Source organism: Anabrus simplex, chromosome 6, assembly GCF_040414725.1.
Source record: "Anabrus simplex isolate iqAnaSimp1 chromosome 6, ASM4041472v1, whole genome shotgun sequence".
NCBI lineage: Eukaryota > Metazoa > Arthropoda > Insecta > Orthoptera > Tettigoniidae > Anabrus > Anabrus simplex.
The window spans coordinates 32,247,839-32,262,138 of NC_090270.1; positions in this window are offsets into that span (position 1 = coordinate 32,247,839).

Here is a 14,300-nt window from a genome sequence, read left to right on the forward strand (position 1 = left end):
CTTTCTCTATCCTGAACCCGCTTACTGTCCAATGTTTGGAACTTCTCACTAAATATATCTATGTACTGTACTTCAGTCTAATCTCCCCGTCTTGCAGAATTTCTACCCTTATTCGTTTGAAGACATTTTTCACTTTCTCTATCCTAGCCCTAGAGATACTTAGTTCACTACAGATCAGATAGTGGTCTGTCTCATGGAAAAATCCCCTAAAAAATCGTACGTTCCAAACAGACTTTCTGAATTCGAAGTCATTTAAGATATAGGCTATTATGGATCTGATACCCCTACCACCCCATGTTTAGCGGTGAATAGCCTCATGCTTGTCGAATGTATTCGTAACTGCTAAAACCATACTAGCACATAATTCCAGCAAACGCTTCCCATTCCTATTAGCTTCCATATCTTCCCCGCATTTACCAATCACTCTTTCGTATCCTTCAGTTCTATTTTCGACTCTCGCTTTGAAGTCGCTCATTAGCACTACCCTGTCCTTACCGTTGAGCCTGACTACGCTGTCATTCAATGCTTCAAAAAACCCAAAAAAACTCGTCAATTTCATCCTCACCTGCACACTCACATGCTGAATACACTGCGGCAATTCTCGTCCTAATTCCACCTCGTGCCCAACAGAAACTATGTTGCGTGCGATAGTATTCCTGATGATCAGAACAGACCTACCCCACACTCTGCCCTTCCCTATTTAACTCCCGTCAAGTACACTTTGTAATCTCCTATATCTTCCTCGTTATCTCCCCTTACTTCTTACTTACTTGTAGCACATCCAGATGCGTCCTTTGACTCCGCGAGTTCTACTTTCTTTCTTTCTTTCTTCCTTCCGTAAGCCCCATCAATATTGATATCTCCCCATCGGATTCCTTTTCGTTCGCCGAGTTGTTTCCAAGGAGTCCCTTGCCTGTCAAATGGGAGTGCAACTCTGTTACTCCCATAGGTCCGAGGCTTGTTTAAAATGTTCTGAGCTCGGTAAATTCATGAAGCAGGATGCTACCTTATTTACACATAGTCCAAGTGAGGATTTTCCTCGAACGCTTTAGGGACCACGGTGGATTGTACAGGCCTACCGACTGAGTACAAGGAGGGCCATGATGACCGAGATGCCCACTCCCATTCCGTAACAACTGTATCCCGACTCTCAGGACCACTTACTAGGCCACTCAGCCGTTGTCCAAGGTTCACGAACTAGGACGTTACTACAGTAACCAAATAATGTAAAAAGATTAACAGTGCAACACAAGTCAATAACTTGCTCAAGATACGCGTCCACAACCGCTTCAACTCTACCACTGGAGGTAAGTATGTATTTAATCAATTTTTCGTCCATTCCCATAGCAGAAGTTATGGGATTCCATTCCTTTTCAAGATCCTGGCATCATCAGCTCCATGGCAGTCGACTAGAATGTTTCTAAATTGTCATTTTTGTTCCATAACTATAATAATAATAATAATAATAATAATAATAATAATAATAATAATAATGGTTTTGAGGGGCTGCGTAGCTCAGACAGTAGGGCGCCGACCTTCTGAGGCCAACTTCGCAGGTTCGATCCTGTCTTAGTTCGGTGCTACTTGAAGATGCACGAATACGTCAGCCTCGTGTCGGTATATTCACTGACACGTTAAGGAACTCCTGCAGGAAAAAATTCCGGCACCTCAGCATCCCAGAAAACCGTAAAAGTAGTAAATGGAGCATAAAATCAATAACATATTATTATTTGTTAGATAATGGTCTTACGTCCCAATAACTACAGGGTCTCTGTAATAAACCCAGACCGAGCGCACCGTGTTTGTATTCTGCGCTACAGCAGCTATCTCAGCCCATTTTACGTCGCGCGCGGCCGGTGCCATCTTATACGAAATATTACCTTATAAATATGCTGAAAGTGTCATCCTTCATAATGACGGACATCATAAACATCATCATTATTTTCTGCACACCAATAGTTACGATTGTTCACACGACCGTTAAGATGAAACCACGCCTCATCCAAAAAAAAAAAAAGCTGTAGGTCGAATAAACGATCATTCAATGATGCCAGATACCACTCACAATATCTCACCCTTGTGGCTGCATCAACAGGTTTTAAACAATGGGCCCGCCTAAACCTGTACAGTTTGATGTAAAACAGCTTTGTAGCTCTGTGTGCAGAAGAAACCGATACCCCTACTTCTTGTGCTAATTTTATGAATGATTCATTCGGTGACTGTTCAAGAATTTGCACCAATGTCATCGAGATTTTCCTCTATTTAAACTGTTCGTGTGTGCATGTTTCTTATTAAGCACTGAGCCAGTAGTTTCCAATTTATTTACAATTACGTGAATCTGTGCTCATGAACATGCCACTTCACTAGGAAATTGCTAAATAAATACATCGCGCGCCCGATACATGCATAAAATAACTTTTACGTAAGATAATACTGTGTAGCAGTGATAACTGTCAAACAATGCTTCCACCTGGGAGTGGGGCCTCTAGAATAATCCCCACGGTATTCCTTGCCTGTCGTAAGAGGCGACTAAAAGTGGCCCCAGTGGCTCTCAAGTTAAGAACGTGGATTGGCAACCACGGGGCCCTTAGGTGAGTCCTAGCATTGCTTCCACTTACTTGTGCCAAGCTCCTCACTGGCATCTATCCTATTACACCTCCCTCGGTCAACAGTTGGTCTTTTCCGACCCAGATGGTATTAGAGCACTGGAGGCTTAGGGACTTTTTCCCATTCACGCCCTTCGTGGCCTTTGCCTTTCTTTGGCCGATACATTCATTTTTCTAAGTGTCGGATCCCTTCCATTTTTCTCCTTCATTAGTGTTATATAGAGGATGGTTCCCCAGTTGTACTTCCTCTTAAAACAATAATCACCACCACCACTCTCACCATGTTAACAGCTGAGATTCAGTCTGGGTATTGCTGCTACGTCGAACACTTACACGCTCCTTATTATGCGCGCGCCTCCCGTACAGCTGCGTAGGTCTGGCAGAGTAGAAACGCCGCTGGACGGTCCGGATTTATAAGAGTTACCATGTATTCTTACGGTTTTCGAATACACTGAGTTGCAAGAACTTTTTCCCTCAGGAGTTATTTCACAAAGTGGTAAATCAGCTGATTTATTGTTCAGCATCTGTAAATACTAGCGGTCTGAACTGGGATGGAACACACGAACTCCGACTGAAAATGCCAGCGCTCTACTAGGTTAGCCATTCAGCCTGGTTCAGTTAATATTGCTTCTCTACCTTCCATTTCTAACGCTATATAGTATTAATTGCAAAAACCAGCACTGTACTTACATTTAATTAGTCATTATTTCACGGATTGCAAATTCTTAGTCCTATCTATTTATATACACGTCTAAAAGGTTAAACTCAGCTGTTGGTCAACCCTGTTATCAGGGAATGAACCCTTTTTCCCATTGTCGGAACAATTCCTGCAAAACCAGGCACCATTACGAGAGCAATAATATGGAAGCTGCAGTTTTGTTAGCCACGTTTATGGGGCCATACATTACCCCGAATACGACCGTGCTGCATGCGATCAGACAAGAGAGTGCCAGGAGATCCTTGCCCGACACATCCCGCGCTGCACGCGATTCTTGACGTCACGAGATCGCGTGGCGCGCGCGCCAAGGTAATTTGTTAGTTCTGGTAGTGCTAACTAATGGTGCTCTATTCGTGTAACACGCTTTCTAGTTTACATTTGTTAACAGGATCTAGTGAGTGTCAAATGTAAACATGGTGTAAGTGAACCAATCTCGTATCTCTTTTTTTTTCTTTGAATATTATTCTGTTTCATAAATCGTGCAGTTCGTTCGTTTTCAAAGGAAACCGCAACCTAATGGGCTGGGCACACTTGGAAGTAAGGAGCCAAACAGTTACACTAAATGGAATGTTACGAACTGTCGGTGGAGAGACGGGTTGGAATGACAGTAGATGAATAAGCTTGAATGGATTGTTTAAAAGTGGGAAATACATTAATTTAAATTTGAGATCCAAGAGGAAATAGGATTTGGAATATTTTATCAGGGGGTATGTTTGATAAATTTCCAACTATCCTGAAATCATTTAAGATTAATTTAGGTAAACAACTGATAGGGAATCCGCCAACTGGGCGACAGCAATGAATGCAGATCAGTAGTGACTGATGGTGCGCTGAGTGCCAACATTCAACATATCGTCGCTGCCGGGACAAAACCTCCTATGTGAAAATTTTTAGCTCAGAACTTTGGCGGGTAATGTTCTGTCATCTAAGGTGCAATATTGTGTGAATAATGTCAAGGCATTCTCGCTCTTCATAATGTGTGTGCTGCGGGTCAGTATATCTCCAAAAATATTATCACATAGGAGGTTTTGTCCCGGCAACGACGATATGTTGGATCATTTTAGAAGATTGAAAATTCTTACATCATCAGTCCAGACAAGTACTGGTGAGTGTAGGTCCTTCCTGAAAATATGTACTGGGAGATTCTCGATTCCCTTCCGCACTCAACATTCATACCAAATTCCCTCAAAATTAACATTTGTAAATATCCACATTGCTCCCTCACTCGAAATAAGCAGAAGATCTAACACGCAAATTCCCTCCCATAAAAAGTGGGTTTTTCCTATTAAAATTGTATAATACGCCGTTGACTGAAAATAGAAATCGGAAACAAAAACACAAATCGATTCCGTCACATTGTATAGGAGGTGCGACATGTTTCGTCCCCCTGTGGATGGGAGCGATAGAATGAGATCCACGGTATCCTCTGCCGGTCGTAAGAGTCTGCTAAAAGGGAGAACAGGGGTCTCAACTGTGAAGCGTGCGTTGCCTAGCTGAGCCTGGAATTATTTCCAACGGTCTGTGGGAGGGGGCGGCGGAATATTACCCTCGGTGTTCTCTGCCTGTCATAAAAGGCGACCAAAAAGAGCCCTAGTGGCTCCCTACTTTGGAGCGTGGATTGGCGACCTCGGGGCCCTTAGTTGAGTCCTTGCATTGCTTCCACTAACTCTTATCAGGGTACTCACTTTCATCTATCCCGTCTGATCTCCCTTGGTCAAGTCTTCTTTTTTCTGACCCCGACGGTATTGACTTTCATTTTCACGCCTATCGTGACCCTTGTCTTTCTTTGGCCGATACCTTCAATTTTCTAAATGTCGGACCCTTGCAATGTTTTCTCTCTGATTAGTGTTGAGAGAGGATGGTTGCCCAGTTGTGATGATGTCTTCCGTTCAGTCGGAACCGACCATCGGCGATTCTATGAATTAGCGCTCTCCATGTTGTCCTGTTCCACACTGCCTCCCTTAGTTGTTCCATGGTGAGGGCTGTGTCTGTTTAAATGGTGTCTAACCAATAAGTCCTGTGGCGACTTGGTGTTCTTGTACCGCTGATCATTCCTAGAGGGATTGCTTTTCCGAGTGCATCAAATGCAACCGATATCCGTCTTTTGATATCAGGAGTGCAATCTCCATTTTGACTGAATTTTTTCTCGTAAGAAGATGCAATCCCCCGCACTCTCTATCTTTTCTCCGTTTAGCTTTAGACAAACTGTACCAAACTCATTGTACTCTTAAAACAATAATCACCACCATCATCCTACCATTGCTCCCACTTACTTGTGCCACGCTCCTCAGTTCCGTACATCCTATCCGACCTCCCTTCGTTAACTATTGTTCTTTCCCAACCCCAATGTTATTACGTGTGGAGGCCCAGGGCGTCATTCATTCCACACCCTTCGTGGTTCTTGTCTTTCTTTGTCAGATACCTTCATTTTTCGAAGTTTTGGACCCCTTCCATCTTTGCCTGTGATTAGTGTTGGTAGAGGATGGTTGCCCTGTTGCACTTACTCTTAAATAAATAATCACCAGCACACCCTCCGATGAAGAGGCGGCGGCATCTGCCGTAGGTGGAAGGATAAGTTGGGGCAGTAAAACGCCCAGTCCCCGAGCCAAGGGCATTAATCATTGAAGAAAAACTCTACCAGGCCGGGAATCGAATCCAGGACAGAGGACTTTATTGAATCCTGTGGTGAACAATTAATAAATACACTCCCTCCCCCATTTTCAACACAGACCAAAGTGGATTTGAATCCGAAATGCGATCAGAACGGACTCTGTCCTTTGTCGAAGAAATACAGCATTCAGCAAGTGCGTTGCCGCAGTTTACAATATGTCGCCTACAGTCAGCTTGGACTGATCTGTATTTCCCTGTTTATTGTGCTTCAGGAAATGTCAGGAATCTTTGTTCCAATTATTATATAGTATTCTGGCTAGTGGCAGGTCCGTATCTTCACACGGAGAATTTCTGACACTAGTGTGCCCTGTTTTCAGCTGCTTCCATCAGTCTGCTTATCTCCTCCCATTTTTTATGCCATCCAGATGTTGAATTCTTCTTCTTCTTCCCTGTCTTGCAGTTTCTTTGATCTTCCCTTCAATGACGTCCTCTATGAGCCCCTCGCGTCTAAGTATGTGTCCGATCCACTTGGCTTTGTATTCAGAATAGATTTCTTCTCTCCTACTCTTCTCAGTACATCGTCGTTTGTCACCCGATCTGTCCACTTGATTTTCTCTATTCTCCTCCAACACCACATTTAAAACCTTGTAGGTTATTTTTTAATGATCCATATCTCTGCTCCGTACAATGTAATGCTCCAGATGTAGCACTTCACCAGTTTCTTTCTTAGTTACAAGCTCAATTTGCTGGTCAACAGAGTGCTCTTCTTGTTGAATGCGACTTTGGCCGCGGCGATTCTTGATCGAATTTCATTTGTGCAGTGGGCATCCTTTGTTAGCAAGTCTTCGCACGTACTTGAACTGCTTCACATTCTCTAGTTCTCGACTGTCAACAGTTATCCTCACAAGGTTTCTCCCGTTTTGATATCCTCATCACTTTTGATTTACATGCCATATTTCCTCCTAGTTTCCACCAACCGGTTCATCATATGTTGCAGTTGTCTTTACTTTGTTTCAATAGTTCCTAAAATATTGTATAAAACTGATAACATTGTAGTTATTGCCACGAAATAAGGAAACACTGAAGAGAGAGAGAGAGAGAGAGAGAGAGAGAGAGAGTTGAAACAATGGTTTATGCCATACTATGACGTAATTGCATGACACCTTACTCGTACTGTAATTATTTTCCATACTCTTTTACTAGAAATCGTCTCTGATTGGTTGAACACCGCTTCACTGTAATGTAAACACGGCTGTTCAGATAGATTATGGATCAGACAACGCTTAAGTTAAAACTGTTGAATTATTTCTCCGCCCAAATTCAGCTCCGTACCCATCTACAGCAATTCCTAGTTCAAGAAACCTGCCGCCATGACCGTGTTGACTAATGCACAGGTTAATTAATCCAGTTCTACCGATTAAATAGTTATGCGGTTTGGGTCACGTAGCTTTCAGTTTGCAATCGAGGGATAGTGGGTTCGAACCCCGTGAAGATGGTATTCCGTAGTTTCCATTTTAACACCAGGCAAGTGCTGGGGCTGTACGGCCGCTTCCTTCCCGCGCCTACCCCTTTCCTATCCCATCATCGCCATAAGATCTGTCTGCGTCGGTGTAACGTAAAAAAATCCCCCTGTGGAAGGGGGCTGTAGAATAGCACCCACGGTATCCCCTGCCTGTCGTAAGAGGCGACTAAAAGGGGCCTCAGGGGCTCTGAACTTTGGAGCGTGGGTTGCGACCACGGGGCCCTCAGCTGAGTCCTGGCATTGCTTCCACTTACTTGTGCCAGACTCCTCACTTTCATCTATCCTATCCGACCTCTCTTGGTCAACTCTTGTTCTTTTCCGACCCCGACGCTATTAGGTTTGCGAGGGCTAGGGAGTCTTTCATTTTCACGCCCTTCGTGGCCCTTGTCTTCCTTTGGCCGATACCTTCATTTTTCAAAATGTCGGACCCCTTCCATTTTTCCCTCTGAATAGTGTTATATAGAGGATGGTTGCCTAGTTGTACTTCCTCTTAAAACAATAATCACCACCACCACCACTGTGACGTAAAAGCAGATATTAAAGTAGCTAATAATAATAATACATTTCCGAGAGGTAAATTATCCTTGAGTATTTCAGATGGTTGAGGCGCTAACCTTCTGACCCCAACTTGACAGGTTTGATCCTGGCTCAGTCCGGTATTTGAAGGTGCCTCGTGTCGGTAGATTTACTGGCACGTAATCCTGGGGGACTATATTCCGGCACTTCGGCATCTTCGAAAACCGTAAAAGTAGTTAGAGGGACGTAAAGGCAATAATATTATTATATTATTAAATATCCCATATGTCACCCTATACCATTACTTTCGTATTTCGTATAACCATGTTTATGAGTCTGGTAGCTTAGTGGACTATTCACTGCTTCAGATAACATTAATTTTGATTATTTATTACCACAGAACTCCATGTACACACCTCTTATATATATCTCAACAACATTTCCACAAGAAAACACAGAACCGTCACTGCATGAGTCAAACGTGGATGATTTGAGTGACGACGCATCAGAATTAAGTGTAGTTAAATATTTCATTTGTAATAGGTAAATTCACCATAGTATAAAATAAAACATGGCTCAATGGCTGCTACGTTAGTCGTTTCGAAATCCCATGAACATCTGACTGCTAAAGTAAAAGATCACTTTTTATGGGAGTTACGGAAGGAACTACACTACTAGAAGTCTTATTCCCTTTTTCTGAAGACAATTGCGTCCTACTTCCTATTCCTAGACTTGAACACGGATAAGATTGGTCTGGAAGATGAAAAAAATGAAATGGCGTATGGCTTTTAGTGCCGGGAGTGTCCGAGGACAGGTCTTTTGACTTGACGCCCTTAGGTAATCTGCGCGTCTTGATGAAGATGAAATTATCAGCCCCCGTGCCAGCAAAATTAACCAATGATTGTTAAAGTCTGACCCTGCCGGGAATCGAACCCGGGAGCCCTTTGACCAAAGGCCAGCATGCGAACCATTTAGCTACGGGTCCGGACGTCTGGACGGTATTACTTCCGGGAAAACCATGAGTCGCTACAGTTCCCTCCTGGTAATACGGAGAAAAATCCCACATTTGGATAAATCCCCCTGTCGGTTGGGGAGGTATACCCACTGTATACCCCGTCTCCTTTCATGGGTGAATAAAAGAGGCCGCAAGTGTTGTAAATTTGGAAGCATGGCGCGGCGACCACGGGGTCCTCAGCTGAGTCCTGACATTGCTTCCACTTAATTGTATCAGGCTCGTCACATTCATCCATCCTGCCCGACCTCCCTTGGTCAAATGTCGTTCTTTCCCGACTCCAACGATATTAGAGCATTCGATCCCCCTGTGGGTAGGGGCGGTAGAATAAAACCTACGGCGTCTCCTCCTTGTCGTAAGAGCCGACTAACGAGGGCCGTAGGGGCTCTCAGCTTGGGAGCGTGGGTTGACTACTACGGGGTCCTTAGCTGAGTCCTGCCGTTACTTCCACTTACTTGTGCCACACACCTCACTTTTATCTATTCTATCCGACCTCCTTCGGTTAGCTCTTGTTCTTTTCCGACTCCGACCGTATCAGGTTTTCGAGGCCTAGGGAGTCTTTCATTTTCAAGCCCTTCGTGGCCTTTGCCTTCCTTTGGGCAATAGGCCCTACCTGCATTTCTCTCTCATTAGTGTTCTATATAGGACAGTTGCCTAGTTGTACTTCCTCTTAAAACAGTAATTACCACCACCACCACCTTGTGGATAAACATTCAACACCACCACCACCACCACCACCACCACAGTTAAACAGCGACTAGCACGTGTGGAGTGTTGCCGGTTTGAATATGATTCTTCTATGTCGCGTAAACTCTTTGTATGGATCTAAAACGTTACATCTTTATTACCAAGTTTTGTTCATGCCCATTGCGGGTTTTGCTGGATGTTTTAGCAATGGCTGCAATGAGCGTAGGAATTGGAAAAAATATTACCGATATTTGCAATATTACTGAAAAATCATGGAAGGCAATATTAACAATTGTTATCTCTGGCCTCTTTCGCCAGAACTGAGCAACTGAGTGTTCAGTTTCCGCAGATTCATTCACTGCAAACTCGTCACACTTGTCGTCGTTCCAGACAATATCTAAAATATCATCCCCCATCATGCTTTCATTATGCCTGGGTAGACACGAGTACGAAGACATAAGGCAGGTAAATGAAATGGCGTATTGCTTTTCGTGCCGGGAATGTCCGGGAACATCTTCGGCCCGCCAAGTGCTGCTATTTTTTCATTTGACGCCAGTAAGTGACCTGCGCGTCCATTTGAGGATAATGGTTAAAATTCCTGACCCTGCTGGGAATTGAACCCGAGGCACCTGTGACCAAAGGCCAGCACGCTAACCATTTAGCCATACAGCCGGACAAAAGACAGGCGTCGACGTTGAAGAAAAAGCGTAGAATGATGGTAAGAGTATCGTTAAGTGATGAATCGAATATACCGTCGTTTCCACAGGGCAGTGCCCAGGTCCGTGGCTAAGTGGTTAGCATTCTGGTCTTTGGAAATGGGGTTTCGGGTTCGAATCCCGACCGATTCGGGGACTTTGACCTTCTTTAGTTAATTCCTCAGTTTCGAGCCCTGGGTGTTTGTGCGGTCTTCAATATTAGATGTCATGGTGAGTTGGGCCCAATCCTCACAGACGCACATGTCGCCCATGGACGTAAAATCCAAAGACCTGCATCAGGCCTCTTTGGAGGGAATACGCCAGTATTATTATTATTATTATTATTATTATTATTATTATTATTATTATTATTATTATTATTATTATTCCGGGGTTTCTGTGGAACTCAGAGGTGAAGTTGGGGTGAATGAGTCTAACTACAAAATCAAAGTTAATTTAAAACTGTAACAAAGGTTATATTTTTTCTCTTTTCAAGCAAAAGCAACAAGTAACAATGTCACTGGTACCGGTAGCAAAAACAAGTCTAGTAAAGACAAGATTGGTGGTATAAACAGAACTTGGGCTTCAAATCCTCACTTAACAATTCCTGAGCTACACACTTAGCTTTACAAAGATCACCATTTTATGCAAGGGCCGAACACCCTTCAATACATGGAGCACTTGCTCCCCATTTTTAACATCAAGCCTCCCAGAGGCACTTTTACAACACGAGAAAAGAGCTGACACGCTCTCAGTTTTCTTTCAAGCCTATTCAAGGCAATATCAGAACCTTACAATTACTTGCCATCAAGACACAACTTACAAAAATGAACCACGGGTATTTCGTACCCAATCTACAGGACCTTCGTGTAAAAGAAATAACAGTTAAATAAATGGCCCGAACACAAAATGAAAGGAGGCGAATGCTTGCACTCCTCGATGTGACTTCTTAAAACCTAAAGGGCACTAGGCCGATGACACAGGGGCTATACCCAAACTATGAAGGTGACTCGTATAAGAATAATTTAAGACATTACGGAAAGGAAGAAAACCAGTTACAAAACGTAGTCACCTCAAACCAATATGAAGGGGAGCTCGAGAGGGTAAATCACTCTATAACCCCAAATTACAATAGCAGATTTTAGGAAATTTTCACATTAGCCGGCAGAAACTTACATTTTAGAGAAGCAGGTTACATATTAAAGTTTCGGACCTATCCCTCGGGTTAAACTGCGGAGCGAGCAAGAAATAAAGATGTTAACCGGCCATTACCTTGCTGAAGGACTGCTGCCTGATGAAAGAGGCACCTCCCGCCTCCTGCTTCACACACACACTTAGCTAGATGTTGATCAAGTGGCCAAGAGACGTGAAAATCGGCAGTTTATAAACCCTCGGGGAAAGTTCGAGACCTTTCATGAATAATCAGCCACACCCTCTTACTTTTATTGGCTAGCGTAAGGTTACACACCAAATCGAAGAAGAAGCCTGTGATAGGCCGAAAGTTAATTACAGAAATTAGGGATTGGCTGAATTCAAAACTGGCGGAAAGAAAAGATGAATATTGCCAACCCAAAAATGAACATAATTTAGTAAAGAAGAAACTTATGAATATAAAATTTCTTCAAATAAAGTTCCTTCACTGTGCACCAGGGTACATGATCATAGCTTTTGTAGTGGCATCTGTTGCAGAAAGTCCAAACTTATTGATAAATGGTAAACAAAACACGTAGAATTTTATACAGTACTGGAGACTTCACAATCACAAAATTAAGGTGGTGACATCTTCTGAGTAAAAGCTTAAGTAGGTCTAGTTTCAAGTTCAGTGTTTCTCCTGTAGAGGAGTTCTTTTGGCGCAACATTTAAATGTGCGGCGTAGAGGTGTACCTCCCGGAACAATTATCATCATTCTCAGGGCACTGTCGTGTTGAACAACGGAACTGCAGTATCTGACTAAACTTAGGTCTGTGAGAGAGTGTAACATTTGAAATCCGAGGTCACTCGTGGTTGTGATGGTGGAAGATGTGTTGAATTCCAAGTTAATTCGGGCATGGGATGAAAAAAAAAAAAAAAGAAAAAAGGTTAGCCCCAGGGGCTCTGAACTTTGGAGCGTGGGTTGGCGACCACGGGGCCCTTAGCTGAGTCCTGGCATTGCTTCCACTTACTTGTGCCAGGCTCCTCACTTTCATCTATCCTATCCGACCTCCCTTGGTCAACTCTTGTTCTTTTCCGACCCCGACGCTATTAGGTTTGCGAGGGCTAGGGAATCTTTCATTTTCACGCCCTTCGTGGCCCTTGTCTTCCTTTGGCCGATATCTTCATTTTTCGAATTGTCGGACCCCTTCCATTTTTCTCTCTGATTAGTGTTATATAGAGGATGGTTGCCTAGTTGTACTTCCTCTTAAAACAATAATCACCACCACCAGAGACGGGTTGGAATGACAGTAGATGAATAAGCTTGAATGGATTGTTTAAAAGTGGGAAATAAATTAATTTAAATTTGAGATCCAAGAGGAAGTAGGATTTGGAATATTTTATCAGGGGGTATGTTGGATAAATTTCCAACTATCCTGAAATCATTTAAGAGGAATTTAGGTAAACAACTGATAGGGAATCCGCCAACTGGTCGACAGCAATGAATGCAGATCAATAGTGACTGATGGTGCGCTGAGTGCCAACATTCAACATATCGTCGCTGCCGGGACAAAACCTCCTATGTGAAAATTTTTAGCTCAGAACTTTGGCGGGTAATGTTCTGTCATCTAAGGTGCAATATTGTGTGAATAATGTCAAGGCATTCTCGCTCTCCATAATGTATGTGCTGCGGGTCAGTATGTCACCAAAAATATTATCACATAGGAGGTTTTGCCCCGGCAACGAAGATATGTTGGATCATTTTAGAAGATTGAAAATTCTTACATCATCAGTCCTGACATGTACTGGTGAGTGTAGGTCCTTCCTGAAAATATGTACTGGGAGATTCTCGATTCCCTTCCGCACTCAACATTCATTCCAAATTCCCTCAAAATTAACATTTGTAAATATCCACATTGCTCCCTCACTCGAAATAAGCAGAAGATCTAACACGCAAATTCTCTCCCATAAAAAATGGGTTTTTCCTATTAAAATTGTATAATACGCCGTTGACTGAAAATAGAAATCGGAAACAAAAACACAAATCGATTCCGTCACATTGTATAGGAGGTGCGACATGTTTCGTCCCCCTGTGGATGGGAGCGATAGAATGAGATCCACGGTATCCTCTGCCTGTCGTAAGAGTCTGCTAAAAGGGAGAACAGGGGTCTCAACTGTGAAGCGTGCGTTGCCTAGCTGAGTCTGGAATTATTTCCAACGGTCTGTGGGTGGGGGCGACGGAATATTACCCTCGGTGTTCTCTGCCTGTCATAAAAGGCGACCAAAACGAGCCCTAGTGGCTCCCTACTTTGGAGCGTGGATTGGCGACCTCGGGGCCCTTAGTTGAGTCCTTGCATTGCTTCCACTAACTCTTATCAGGGTACTCACTTTCATCTATCCCGTCTGATCTCCCTTGGTCAAGTCTTCTTTTTTCTGACCCCGACGGTATTGACTTTCATTTTCACGCCCATCGTGACCCTTGTCTTTCTTTGGCCGATACCTTCAATTTTCTAAATGTCGGACCCTTGCAATGTTTTCTCTCTGATTAGTGTTAACAGAGGATGGTTGCCCAGTTGTGATGATGTCTTCCGTTCAGTCGGAACCGACCATCGGCGATTCTATGAATTAGCGCTCTCCATGTTGTCCTGTTCCACACTGCCTCCCTTAGTTGTTCCATTGTGAGGGCTGTGTCTGTTTAAATGGTGTCTAACCAATAAGTCCTGTGGCGACTTGGTGTTCTTGTACCGCTGATCATTCCTAGAGGGATTGCTTTTCCGAGTGCATCAAATGCAACCGATATCCG